Raw genomic sequence first — 14017 nt, forward strand, 5'->3', positions numbered from 1 at the left:
CCGCAGCTCACATCGGTCGGGATTCGGGAGCCCCGCAGAAAAAGTTGCTTCCCAGCAACACCATTCTCCATTCTCCCCGATTTGAAAGCTGAATAGTTTTCCCACAGTTTGGCATACTCTTCAGTGCAAGTGATGGGGGCAGGGAGGGGAGAGTGGGCCACTATTTATGTTTAGATATAAATCATGTCTGCTCTGTCTTTTTTTAAAAAAAATTCACTTTATTGATTTTTACAGAGAGGAAGAGAGAGTGATAGAGGAAGAGAGTGATAGAGAGTTAGAAACATTGATGAGAGAGAGAGAGAAATCGATCAGCTGCTTTCTGCACACCCCCTACTGGGGATGTGCCCGCAACCAAGGTCCATGCCCTTGACCAGAATTGAACCTGGGACCTTTCAGTCCGCAGGCCCACGCTCTATCTACTGAGCCAAACCGTTAGGGCATGTGTCTGCTCTGTCTTGAGCAAAGAAGGTGCACTTTGACCTGGTCACCGTGTCTGGACACTGATCCCCCCCCCTTCGGGAGTGTGCCTCAGGAATGCTGACCATTCTCCGTCCCGGGAATGGGCCAAGATGTTTTAACATGAAAAGGTTAACTCCCTTGTTAATCTTGGAGGCAGACACACCGGCCACATACCCGGCGATCCCCATCCTACTATACCCTCCCCGATGCACGTAGCTTTTCTTCCCAGAAAGAAGTTCTGGGATTTATGCTATTTCTTCCTCTTTTTCTAAGAAAAAGATATTGTCCAACATAAGATTATGGTTTCTAGAGTCAGAATGCCTGGCTTCAAATTCTAGTTCTGTGATCTCAGCCAACTTACTTACCCAACCTCTGAGTACCATGGTGTCTTCATCTATAAGATGAGGATGATCTCACAGCATTCTTGTGAGAACTATGTAATCAGGCAACTGGCAGGAGATTAAAAAAGAAGACTTCAGTTATATTAGCTTTTGTGACCTCTAGTAATTAGTGTATTAATCGCTCCGGAAGGCTCCTTAAAGTGCTACAATTTAAGGGACATAGCACAGCAAATCCAATACATAGCTGTAAGTTATTTCAATATTTTTGGAAGCCAAAAATCTAGTTGTTTATCTTGGATCTTTAACTTAAAAACCTCAGCAGATCCCCCCCTCCCCCAAATTTGAATAAGCTATGCAACACTTTTAAAAATAGCAAACATGTGTTAGGTTAAAAAATATAGAGCTGAGGTCAGCTACATTTTTAACTCTGCAAGTCATCCAAGAGGATGATATAGCTGTCATTGGAAATCCAAAGGAATAAACAATAATGATAAAGTAGAGGAGATAATTGTCATAGTATGTTATATTAAAACTAGAGGCCCGGTGCTCAAATTCGTGCACCACTGGGGTCCCTTGGCCTGGCCTGTGGGATCAAGCTGAAACCAGCTCTCCGACATACCCTGAGAGGCCCTGGATTCTGGCTGAGGGACCCCACCAGTGCACGATCGGGGTGGGGAGAGACCAAGGGAGGGCTCCAGGGCGTGTCCAGCCCATCTTGCTCAGTCCGGAGCAGTTGAATGACCTTAGCATATCATTAGCATATTACGCTTTGATTGGTTGAACGGCTGACCAGACGACCAGACACTTAGCATATTAGGCTTTTATTACATAGGATGCCACCATAGTTTCTAAGTACCAGTATGGAGAATCAAAGAAGTTCCGGGATTTATGCTATTTCTTCCCCTTTTTCTAAGAAAAAGATATTATCCAACCTAAGATTATGATTTCTAGAGTCAGAATGCCTGGCTTCAAATTCTAGTTCTGTGATCTCAGCCAACTTACCCAACCTCTTAGTACCATGGTGTCTTCATCTATAAGATGAGGATGATCTCACAGCATTCTTGTGAGAACTAAATGAGTTAAAACAGGTAAAGTCCTTAGAATGGTGGCTGGTTCACAGTTAACATTGTGTGATTTCTAGCTATTCATCTCACTCGGCCTGTGCTCTAGTTAATAGAATCTTCCCTTCGTCACTTTCTCTCCAGTACTGGTTTCAGTGTTCTCCTTTTCAGTTCTCTTACGTGCTCTAGGGGGATCACAAACATCTCTCTAAGCAAATTCAGTCCAACAGTACGTTTTTTAATGTTATATTTAGTGTGTAGGAAAGGGAGAGTCATGCCTAAATCAAACACTAAAACCAAAGAGTTTTTAAATCACTGCTTAGCCCATTCTCATTTTCCCACAAGTCAGAAAAACAATTCTCTCGCCTTCTCTTGTGAATTCTGGATGATTCTCAAATCATCTGTGACTCATGAGGGAAGCCTTCCTAGATAAAGTGGGTTGACTGAGAAATCTCCCTTCTCACAAACTTCTGTTTCTAGATATTATTTCTATATAACGCCCTTTATTACCACACCCACCAGTCTACCCAATAAGGAAAAGCTGTATCAAAATAATAAAAAAAAAATCCAGCCAAAACCGGTTTGGCTCAGTGGATAGAGCGTCGGCCTGCGAACTGAAAGGTCCCAGGTTCCATTCCGGTCAAGGGCATGTACCTTGGTTGCGGGCACATCCCCAGTAGGAGATGTGCAGGAGGGCAGCTGATTGGGTTTCTCTCTCATCGATGTTTCTAACTCTCTATCTCTCTCCCTTCTCTCTGTAAAAATCAATAAAATATATATTTAAAAAAAAATAAAATAAAATAAAATAAAAAAATAAAAAAAAATCCAGGAACATCCTAAAGCTAAAACTAAGCCAATGCTGTAGTTATTAATGTGTATTACATAGTGTAAAGTCCTTGTGATAGAGGCAACCAGGATCACACATTTTTTCGTGTTGGCTTAGCATGGCTGATCCTGGATTCCAGGATACGTGTGATATGCTTGTTGAGGTCTTCATAGTTCGATCAGAATTTATGGAATGGCACTGTGTCTGAAGTAATGTACTACACCTTTTATTGTGGATTTAAATGATAGTCATAAGTTGATTTAAAAAAAAACCTATTTGAGAGATGATGTATGAAATGTCTCAAAAATAAAATGTACAAAAGAGTACAGAACAGTACATATTACTATTCTACCTGTAAACTCTCAGCTGCTCCCTTTCATTGAATTATCCCCGCATCCATTTTCTCCATCGTCTGTGTCAAGTGTCTGTTTTCCCAGCTTTTCCATGAAGCCTCCCTTAACCCGTTGGACAGAAGCCCTCCATCTAATACCCACTCGCACAGCCTAGCATTGAAAAGCTTAGCTCATTCTGTTGCGTACTTTCTTACTGTGTTTTATGACTGTCAGTGTGTTTGTTGCTTTGTCTTTTTTTTTCCTTCACACTCCACATCAGGTTCTGTTACCTTTAACTCTAAAACATGTTCCTAAATCTGACTGCTTCTCCACCCTAGCCTAAGCCTCCACCAGGTCTCCACTGGAAAACTGGAATTCCTGCTTGTACACTTGTCTGCTTACATAGTAACAAAAGAGAACTTAGTTTTTAAAAAAAACTTTTTCTTGTGAAATATAACATGCATAAATATATAAAACAGGGGTCCTCAAACTTTTTAAACAGGGGGCCAGTTCACTGTCCCTCAGACAGTTGGAGGGCCGGACTATAGTTTAAAAAAAAAAAACTATGAACAAATTCCTATGCACACTGCACATATCTTATTTTGAAGTGAAAAAACAAAATGGGAACAAATACAGTATTTGTATTTGCATGTGGCTCGCAGGCCGTAGTTTGAGGACCCCTAATATAAAACATATATGTACAATTACTACATGAATTTTTTATCCCCAAGGATATGTTTATTGATTTGAGAGAGAGAAAGAGAGGAGAGAGAAATGATGTGAGAGAGGAACATTGATTGTTGCCTCCAGTACGTGATCCAACTGAGAATCAACCTGCAACCTAGGTATGTGCCCTGAACTGAGAACTAAACTCCCAACCTTTTGGTGTATGGGATGATGCTCCAACCAACAGCTACCTGGCCAGGGCCCATATGAATTATTATAAAGCAGGTACCACAGAACTACCATCCAGGTAAAGAAATAGACTAGCCAGCACTCTATAAGACCTATCCTACAACCCCTGCCCAGTGTTAACCCCTATCTCCCTTATACAGATAACCACTATCCTGACTTTCCTCTCTATAATTTATCACTCTCTTATACATCACTCAAAGTTGTATCTGATTTTGAATGTTTTGTGAATGAAATAATGTATTCTGAGTCTGGCTTACCTCATTCATATTATGTTTTTAATTAAGATTATTCTGTATTATGCACAAAATACTTTATTTTATGAATATATATCATTTTATTTCTCCATCCCACCATTGAAGTGAAAGTATTTCTGCAGACTGTATACCTTCCTCCTTCCCTCCACCCCTCCCTTTTCTTCTTCTTCTTTCTTTCCATGTGGACACCCAATTATCCCAACTCCATTTACTGTAGAGACCACTTTTTCTCTCTCTCTTTGGCAGTGCTATCTTAGGCATAAATCAATGCCCATATGTACATGGGTCTGTTTCTGGGCTTTTCTATTATACTAGAAGCCCAGTGCATGGCCAAACCCGGCAGTCCGACATCCCCCGAGGGGTCCCAGAGTGCGAGAGGGCACTCGAAAAGTTGCTGTAGCTCGGCAGCTCCTGCGTTGAGTGTCTGCCCCCTGGTGTGCGCCATACCATACCTACGGGCTGGTTGGCCAGTTGGCTGGTCGCTTAGCCTTTTATATATATAGATTGGTCTATTTGACTATCCATTTTTCTATTTGTGTTCCTTGTGACAATATCAAACTGCCCTAATAATGTGTCACACTGACTTTATGATGTCTTTTGTCAAGTAGAGACAATAAAAAATAAAAAAAGAATGATGTTAGCTGTGAGTGTTTCATACATGTCCTTTATCAGGTTGAGAAAATTCTCAACAATCCTAGTTTAGTAAGTTTTTTTTTCATAAAGGGATATTGGAGTGTTTGGATTTTGTCAAATATTTTTTCAACCTCTTTTAAAATGATCATTTGCCCTAGCCGGTTTGGCTCAGTGGATAGAGCATCAGCCTATGGACTGAAGGGTCCCAGGTTTGATTCTGGGCAAGAGCACATGCCTGGGTTGTGGGCTCGATCCCCAGTAAGGGGGCATGCAGAAGGCAGCCAATCAATGATTCCCTCTCATCATTGATGTTTCTCTCTCTCTCTCCCTCTCCCTTCCTCTCTGAAATCAATAAACACACACACTCAAAACAAAAAATAAAATGATCATGCAATTGTTGTCTATTAATATAATGAATTATATTGACTTTCATATTTAATTAAACAACTTTGCATTTGGGGGATAAATAACACTTTGTTATGATGGATAATCCCTTTTATATGTTCAGTTTGTTAGTTGGGTGTTTTTTTGTTTGTGTGTGTGTGTGTGTTGTTATTTTTTTGAGGATTTCTGCATCTATATTCATACTCCACTATTAGGCTCTACTAACTGCCAGCTGATTGCTCTACTGTTTTCTACAATGACATTGTGGGCACAAATTACTCCACAGTGTGAACCAGTTCAATCTGGTCCTCTTTTCAGGGTAGTTTTTGAGATTAGTCTGAGGCTCCTCCTGCCCCCAGGAGGGCTGCTCTTACCTGTCTCTTTCCCTGGTTCTCTTTGATAAACGTGGTGGCCTACCATCAGCTAATTATCCTCACTGAGCTACCGGCCTCCTTTTAATTGCTCACCACAAAAATCTCCAGTATTTTCAAGAGCGCCCTTAGGCTTAAACTTTCCTATACTCTGTTGCAAATAAAGTCGGTTCCCTTGCCGAGAAAGCCTCGGCATTCTCTGTTCTTGTGGCCTACCATTCCCCTGGGCGAATCTCTGCTCTGTTGCTTCAGAGCTGGTGGCAAGGACAGTGGACAAGATGTCTCTGAGTAGCCTGCATCTCAGAAGGTACCGGGTAGGGGTAGTAAGCCTCTTGTCTTGGCTTGCCTCTCACCATGTGAACAGAGCTGAGGACCATTAGGCTCCCGTCTTCTGGGCCTGTCATGCCTGGGTAGAGGCTTGGTGGAAAACAAGAGCCCCCAACCTCTCGGCAGCACTTCCCTGGAATTTAGCCTCTGTAACGTGGAGCCTGGAGGTATGAGAGATGCTGGTGGTCTGACCTGCACAGAGAGGTAACATGGTCTGTGACTGGGAGCTGGGGGAAAGGCCATTGCTGCCCAGGGCAGAGCTTCTATCATGTTGAGCTGGAGAGCAGGCCAAAGAGGGAGTGAGTTGTGGCTTAAATGCCTCAGACTCTCCCTGCTCACACAGATTTAGTAGATTTTTCTATCTTTTTTAAAAAATATTTTTTATTGCTTTCGGAGAGGAAGGGAGATGGAGAGAGAAATAGAAACATCAATGATGAGAGAGAATCATTGATCAGCTGCCTCCTGCACGCCCCAAACTGGGGATCGAGCCTGCAACCCAGGCATGTGCCCTGACCGGGAATTGAACCGTGACCTCCTGGTTCATAGATCGACGCTCAACCACTGAGCCACACCGGCCGGGCAGTAGATTTTTCTTGAATAAACATCTCTTCATTTGCTGTACACCCTGAGAACAATTTGCAGGGACTTAGAGGGCTTGTTTGCTTGTTTAGTAATGTCAGCAGTTAGGGCTGTCCCACTGGACAGTCTGCAGAGCTCCTCACACTGCCATCCAGAAGCAATCCTCTGTCTCCTTCCCTCTTGAGCAAAACCTCTCAAAAGCATTGTCACCATTTTATATTCGCTTCCTGTCTCTTTCCTTCCACCTCCTGCCAAATTCTTTCTTGAGCCAACTCCAGTCAGGCTTTGTTCCCCCACAAGCCCAGTGAAACCTCTTTTGTCAAGGTCACCAACGCCTTCCATGTTGCTAAATGCTAGAGTCAAAACCTAATTTCCCTCTGACTAGGCCTGGCAGCAGTACCTGACACAGCTGACATCACCTCCCTCCTTCAAAGGCGTTTAACACTTTGCTTCCAGGACACGACACTGTCCTGGTCCCTAGTTTTCCTCCAACCACATTTACTTCTGCTTCTCCGTCTCCTTTGCTGGTGCCTGAGGACCAGTCCTTAGACCCCTTATCATTTTTATCCACACTCACTTCCTTGATCGCATCCAGTCTCATGGTTTTCAATGATCACCCACATGCTGATGGATTTCAGATTTGTATTTGCAGGCTGGCTGCCTCTTCCACAGAGCATCCCTCATGCAATACACTGCCTGTGCGACGTCTACACATGGTTCCTCATAGGCTTCTCAAGCAGCTTGTCTTCCCTCCAAGCTATCAGTCAATCCCGTTGGGTCCCCATTCAAAATGTATCCAAAATTGGACTTCTTACCACTTTCGCTATTGTTCTGAGTCACCATTATCTCTTGCCTAGTTTATTTCAAGAACTGCTTAAGAGGATCTTTCTGCTTCCATCCAGCTACCTCTCTGACTTCATCTGTTGCTCCTGCCTAGGCCTTCTTGCTCTTTTTTGAACAGACACAGCAAGTGGACGAGTTTCTTGGGTTGGCACTACTCCGCCTATTACCACACACCGAAGCCAGGAGGGAACCACATTCCTGAGGACACAAAAGCTGTTTTTGGAATGCTTTCGGTTCTAGGTTCTGCCACACGTGTCTCTTCCTTTGGCCGGTTCTAATGCATATCCTTTCATTATAATAAAACTATCATCTGAAGTCCTTGGTTCTGGGAGTCATTCTAGCAAATCATGGAACCTGAAGGTGGTCATGGGAGTCCCCTCATTTTTAGCCAGCTGGGAAGACGTGAGGGGGGGACCAAGGGGTCCCTGAACTGCAGCTGGGGCCTAAAGTCTTGGGCACCCATGGCAGTCTGGAGGCTGTGCACTTAACCTCGAGTTTGACTACTCATGGGAGCATTACAAGAGGTTAGACAGGAATAGCTAGTCTCTGGGATTGAGAGACATAGTGGCGTCTTGTGGGCAATGATGGTTTAGAACTGTTGAGTTTCCACACCTTGCATTAGATCCTGGATGTTATTTAGGACCCCTAGGTGAACATCATAGAACCAAATGTTTGTACAACTTAACCTTTGCAAATTGCTTTCACGTGTGAGCTTCAAAACAGGTAATGTTACCCTCCTTTTACTGGCGAATAAACTGAATTAAATGGGAAGACACTTGTCCAAGGTCACTAGACTCAAACACAGGTGTTCTATTTAAACGCAGAGCTCTTTACACAGGGCCCACGCACTGCAGAAGGCAATGACCACACATGTGCAGGGGGAGCTTTATGATCAGCTCTCCTTCAGCCTGTTTTTTTAAAAATATATTTATTGATTTTTACAGAGAGGAAGGGAGAGGGATAGAGAGTTAGAAACATCGATCAGCTGCCTCCTGCACACCCCCTACTGGGGATGTGCCTGCAACCAAGGTACATGCCCTTGACGGGAATCGAATCTGGGACCCTTTAGTCCGCAGGCCGAAGCTCTATCCACTCAGCCAAACTGGGTAGGGCTCCTTCAGCCTGTTAGGAAACGGAAGCAACTACGGACTTAGGACTCAGGACCCCCCTCCCCTTGTCCCCTCCCTCCGCCCTGTGATTTTTCTCCTTTTGGGGCAGTGAAATTTGGAAGGAAATATGTAGAAACCCTGGTCTTTTCCTGCTATAGAACCAGGTATTCTTTCCTTAGAGCTCCTCATACGAATGGTCCTTTCCAAGGGAGAAGAGAATTTGTTACCTTCAGCAAGACCAAAAATGGGTAAGCAAGGACATTTTTAGTTCAGAGACTCAAGAGAACCTGCCCCAGAATTGGTATCCAAGTCTCCGATTACTAATATGTACAAGTTCTGGAGAGCATTGAAAAATATTGAGCCAGGCTTACAAACCAAATGGAAAATGGCAACCATGTAAATATGCCGTTTCAAGGAAAAAATACAATTGGCTCCTAATAAGCAAAATATACCCAATTTCACGCATAATATGCAAAATACAAATTAAAACTACAAGAAGATGTCATTTTTGCCTGTCAGATTGGCAGAGGAAAATATATTGGAAGTCTCATCTGGCACCCTCATAGGTTGTTGGTGAGATTCAAAATTGGTATAACCTCTGTTAAGGTGACTTAGCAATATTTCACAAGTACATATTTGCATTTAACTCAGCAAGTTCACTCTTTGGAATTTCTGCTAAAGATGTAGCCACATGTTAGTACAAAGATGTCTGCTATAAATTGAGAAGTATTGTCACAATGTTTTGTCACTCTTTCCATTAAGAGATGAGCCTAACCACTAGAGGCTTGTAGCTTCCATTCTCCTGCTCTTGGAAATCTGCCCCTAGAACAGCTGGTGATTAGAAGCTGGAAAAACACCAAAGAGGCTGTTAGCAAAGACTGGGGGAATGGTGAATAAACAGTTGCTGGAGGCTGGGAATGCAGAGAGAAAATGGTTAGCAGAGGCTGGAGAAAGGACAACTTGTGTGATATGGTCATGTAATCATTGGCAAAATGTTGCCAATGGCAACTTGAAAGAAAGAAAATGCACCTAATACACTTTAAAAAAATATGATAAGATCTTCAGACAGAATAACAGTGTTTCTTCTAACTCAATGTCCAGGAAGAGAGAGATGAGCTGAAGAAGGAACTATTCAACTTACAGGCAGAATCTTAGAGAAGAAACGGAAGCCCAAAGATTTGATGGTTTGGCAAACACACCTGTCTCATAAGATCACCAGTTTTTCCAGCTGGAACTAATGTCTCAAAGTTAAAGGAGTATGAGATCAAAAGTCAAATTAGGGACATGGCTGTAAGAACCCTTGCTAAGACCCCTGGATGCTTTAAGGCAGTGCCTAAAGGACTCTCTCAACTAGGGCTTCTGAGAATATTAAGGATGTTCTCCCACAGCAGCCTCAATGTATCACCCCAAAGACCTTGATTGTCTTGGTACACATAACATGGAACACCACAAAGTTGCCCTCTTTCGATGGCATTATGTTAATTGGATCACTTGAACACCAGTGGAGAGAAAATAAACCCTAAAATGATTCAGGGGCCTGCCATACAGCGAAGATTGTAGGGGCCAGTTGTCGGAAGCACGCCAAAACATCCACTGAGTTTGGGGACAATTATTGTGCCTTGCTCCTACCTCTCGGAGGCCGAGTACTGGTAGGCCTCTTCAGATTATGGAGACAGCATATACCACATTTGGGAATACTGCACCAATCAATATATTGGGAGACTCTGAAGGATACAAGTTTTGAGGGGAGCCCAGAGATGAGACTCTGCAGCAGGTTCTGGCTGCAGTTTTTGTGGCCACATGACCAGTAGATTCCATGGTTGTTAGTGATGTTTGTTGTAGATGTGTATGCCACGGAGAATCTCTTACAAGTTCCATTTTAAAAAGCTGCAGTGGGCCGCCTGGCATGGCTCAGTGGTTGAGCATTGACCTATGAACCAGGAGATCACGGTTTGATTCCCAGGCAGGTCACATGCCCAGGTTGTGGGCTTGATCCCCAGTGGGGGGCAAGCGGGAGGCAGCAGGTTGATGATTCTCTCTCATCATGGATGTTTCTATTTCTCTCTCCCTCTTCCTTCCTCTCTGAAATCAATCAATATATATTTTTAAAAAAGAAATCTCAATGATGAGAGAGAATCATTGATTGGCTGCCCCCTCCACACCCCCTACTGGGGATTGAGCCCGAAACCCGGACATGTGCCCTGATGGGGAATCAAACCATGACCTCCTGGTTCATAGGTCGACGCTCAACCACTGAGCCATGCTGGCGGAGCTGGTTTGGTTTTTTGAGCTTGGTGTGAGAGGCAGGAGGATGTTATAGATGTGAACACATTTTTATTTACTTCTGGTCATTAATGGCCTATAACCAGGGCACCACCTTCCAGGTAAACATTTAACTTTGGAGCACTAGTAGAAAATGACTCACTGACTTTTAAATTTTTTTCTTCCCTTATATGAACACTGTCATGTTAGGTTTGTAGTTTTTTTTGTTTTGTTTTTGTTTTTTTAAAAAAATATATTTTATTGATTTTTTACAGAGAGGAAGGGAGAGAGATAGAGAGTCAGAAACATCGATGAGAGAGAAACATCGATCAGCTGCCTCCTGCACATCTCCTACTGGGGACGTGCCCACAACCCAGGTACATGCCCTTGACTGGAATCGAACCCGGGACCCTTCAGTCCGCAGGCCGACGCTTTATCCACTGAGCCAAACCGGTTTTGGCAGGTTTGTAGCTTTTAAGTTCATATACTCACACAGGTACAAAGACATTCACATATATTATTCACAGTGTGTGATGGTTTACATAAGGGCTTCCTAGTGCCAATGGAGTTGTTAGTTTTGCATCTCAAATTAGTTCCTGCTAACCTAGTAACTAAAGCAAATTCCTTTGTGAAAAAAAGTTTCCAAGCATGACCTGGTAATTGTTTTAATGGATTTTCAATGGAGGGTGACGTTCCATGCTGTGTGCCCTGCGGGCATTCCATAAATATGTTTTGACTGACTCTGTTAACAACCCACAGAGAAAAAAAACAAATATATGCTATCTCAGTTGTCTTTTTTTCCTCATCGTCTCTGTCTTTAGTGCAGATATCTATACGCATGTAAGGTGAACAGGGGGCTGCTGCAGAGGAGAGTTACCCAACGAAGCACTCCGGCTGGCAAGTTTTACCTCATCTAAGATTGTCTGTGGGCACCAGGGATCTGCCCACCCCAATGAGGGAGGAGGCCTCGCATTGATCAACTGAGAGAAGTAATGACCCAGAAGGGTAATTTCCCACCTGCATTAGAGAACCTAATAATGGTACAGACAATTCCCTGTTTTCTACGCAAGGGATAGATCTGCTCTGACCTGGGCATTGTGGTGGATATTAATATATTGTCAGTATCTGGTGTACATACACCTGAGATAAGAAAGGTGTATAAGGCATCTTCACATCCTCTTCTCCCAAAACATTCATTGAGCCATTCTATAAGGATGGTCATGTGTGTCCAACCGGAGTGATTCAATGGTTGAGCATCGACCTATGAGCCAGGAGGTCATAGTTCGATTCCCAGTCAGGGCACATGCCCAGGTTGATCCCCACTGTGGGGCATGCAGGAGGCAATGGAACAATGATCCTCTCTCATCATTGATGTTTCTATTTCTCTTTCCTTCTCCCTTCTGCTCTAAAATCAATAAAAAATATTTTTAAAAAAGAATGTACCTGTGTAACTCTTGCTGTAGGTATAGTATGTTGAATGTCACCTGAGGGTCATGATCATTTGGGGCATAATAAAGACCATCCACATGCTCATTAGACAGCAAACCGAACTTTAGTAAGATCACCCCTGAGAAGATTCTAGAATTAGAACAAAGCTTTTATTCTTACTTTGTGGAACCTTCCATATGAGCAACAGAACAGAGGACTCTTGGGTGGTAGGAAACAGGAGGTTGCCTGCAGACAGGTGCTGGAGGAGGAATATAGGTGATGTACAGGTAAAGTGGCCCAGGGCTGCCACGTGTTCATGTGGCAACAGAAACCTCTCCAGGGGTGGGCAAACTTTTTGACTCGAGGGCCACAATGGGTTCTTAAACTGGACCGGAGGACCGGAACAAAAGCATGGATGGAGTGTTTGTGTGAACTAATATAAATTCAAAGTAAACATCATTACATAAAAGGGTACGGTCTTTTTTTTTATTTTTAGTTTTATTCATTTCAAACGGGCCGGATCCGGCCAGCGGGCTGTAGTTTGCCCACGGCTGCTAGCCTGAAGTTGCATTCTTTGCATTTTTCTAGATAAGTAATCCATTGTCTTACCTATACAAGAGGATGTACCTCCTTCTCAGAATAAAAAAACTAGAGCGTTTCAGCGAGCTCTTTGTCACCGAGGAATGTAAGGGCCACTCCAGTACCTTGGTGGAAGTTACAAAGTTACTTCAAGCAACTGCTCTCCCTGCCTCCACGGCCGAGTCACCGAAGTAGAGAAACAGGCTCTGGCCATGGCTCTGATGGGAAAGGAGTAGAGTTTAGGCCTGGCTTCAAGTGTGGGCTTGGTTAATTCTCATTCCCGAGGCAAGTTCTGCCACCTGGTGGTAAGAAATAAAATGCCAGTAGCTCTCCTCATCTAATCTCTACACTATTTTTAATTCCATTTTTGCAAACCCATCCATCGGCTCTGACTTGGGGCTCGTTTGTTTGCCACCAGCCAACGACCCCTAACGGACACTGGTGACACTGACACATTGGGGAGAATTCTTCCGCAAATATCTGGATGGAGCTCAGCCTCTTAAAACACCTTTGAAATGTTTTGGAAGAGCTGGGAGAAACAAAGGTGAGGAGGAGGAGGGCCTGGCAGGTAAAGAAGAAAGAAAGCATGAACTCATTCATTCATACACAATCATTCATTGAGTCACTATTGAGTCCCCAAACTGACAATAATAAATTTACAAATAGAAATGTGTAAGACACACACACACACACACACACACACACACACACACACACACACTCCTTTAGTGACAAGGAGACAGTGGAATGACCATGTTAGGTTGGGAAGACAAATCAGATAATTCTTGCTTCCTTGGGAAGGCCAAGGGAGAAGGCAACATCACTAAGAGTCCATTAGGGGGCGTGCTAAGTCTCCAGAAAGGAAACACAAACTGGGCTAATTCTGGGATATGCCCACAATTCCTTGGGGATTCAGCCTATGATCCCTCACGGAGAGTGGAGATACCCCCAGCACCGCGGGGAGCTTCCGACAACCTTCTCCAGCGCCACAAACACTCCCGTTCCTTCCTCTTTCACCAACCCTTATTTCTCCTTTCCATCCAGGCTCTCAGAGTGTGGTCCTGAGCATCAATGCTGTCATCACCTGGGAAACTGTTAGAAGTGCAAATTTTCAGGCCCCGCCCAGACCCAGTGAGTCAGACACCCAGGGAGTGTTTTAACACCCCACCCCACCCCACCCCCAGGCGATTTTGATGCTAAAGTTTGAGGGCCACTAGTCTAGAAAACCATGTCAATATGGACCAGGGAGCCTGGGGGGAGTAAATTGCAGGCCAGGAAAGAGCAATGGACCCTACAGGCCGATCTAGTTCGCCC

The sequence above is a fragment of the Myotis lucifugus genome, unplaced genomic scaffold (assembly GCF_000147115.1).
Source record: "Myotis lucifugus unplaced genomic scaffold, Myoluc2.0 scaffold_382, whole genome shotgun sequence".
NCBI lineage: Eukaryota > Metazoa > Chordata > Mammalia > Chiroptera > Vespertilionidae > Myotis > Myotis lucifugus.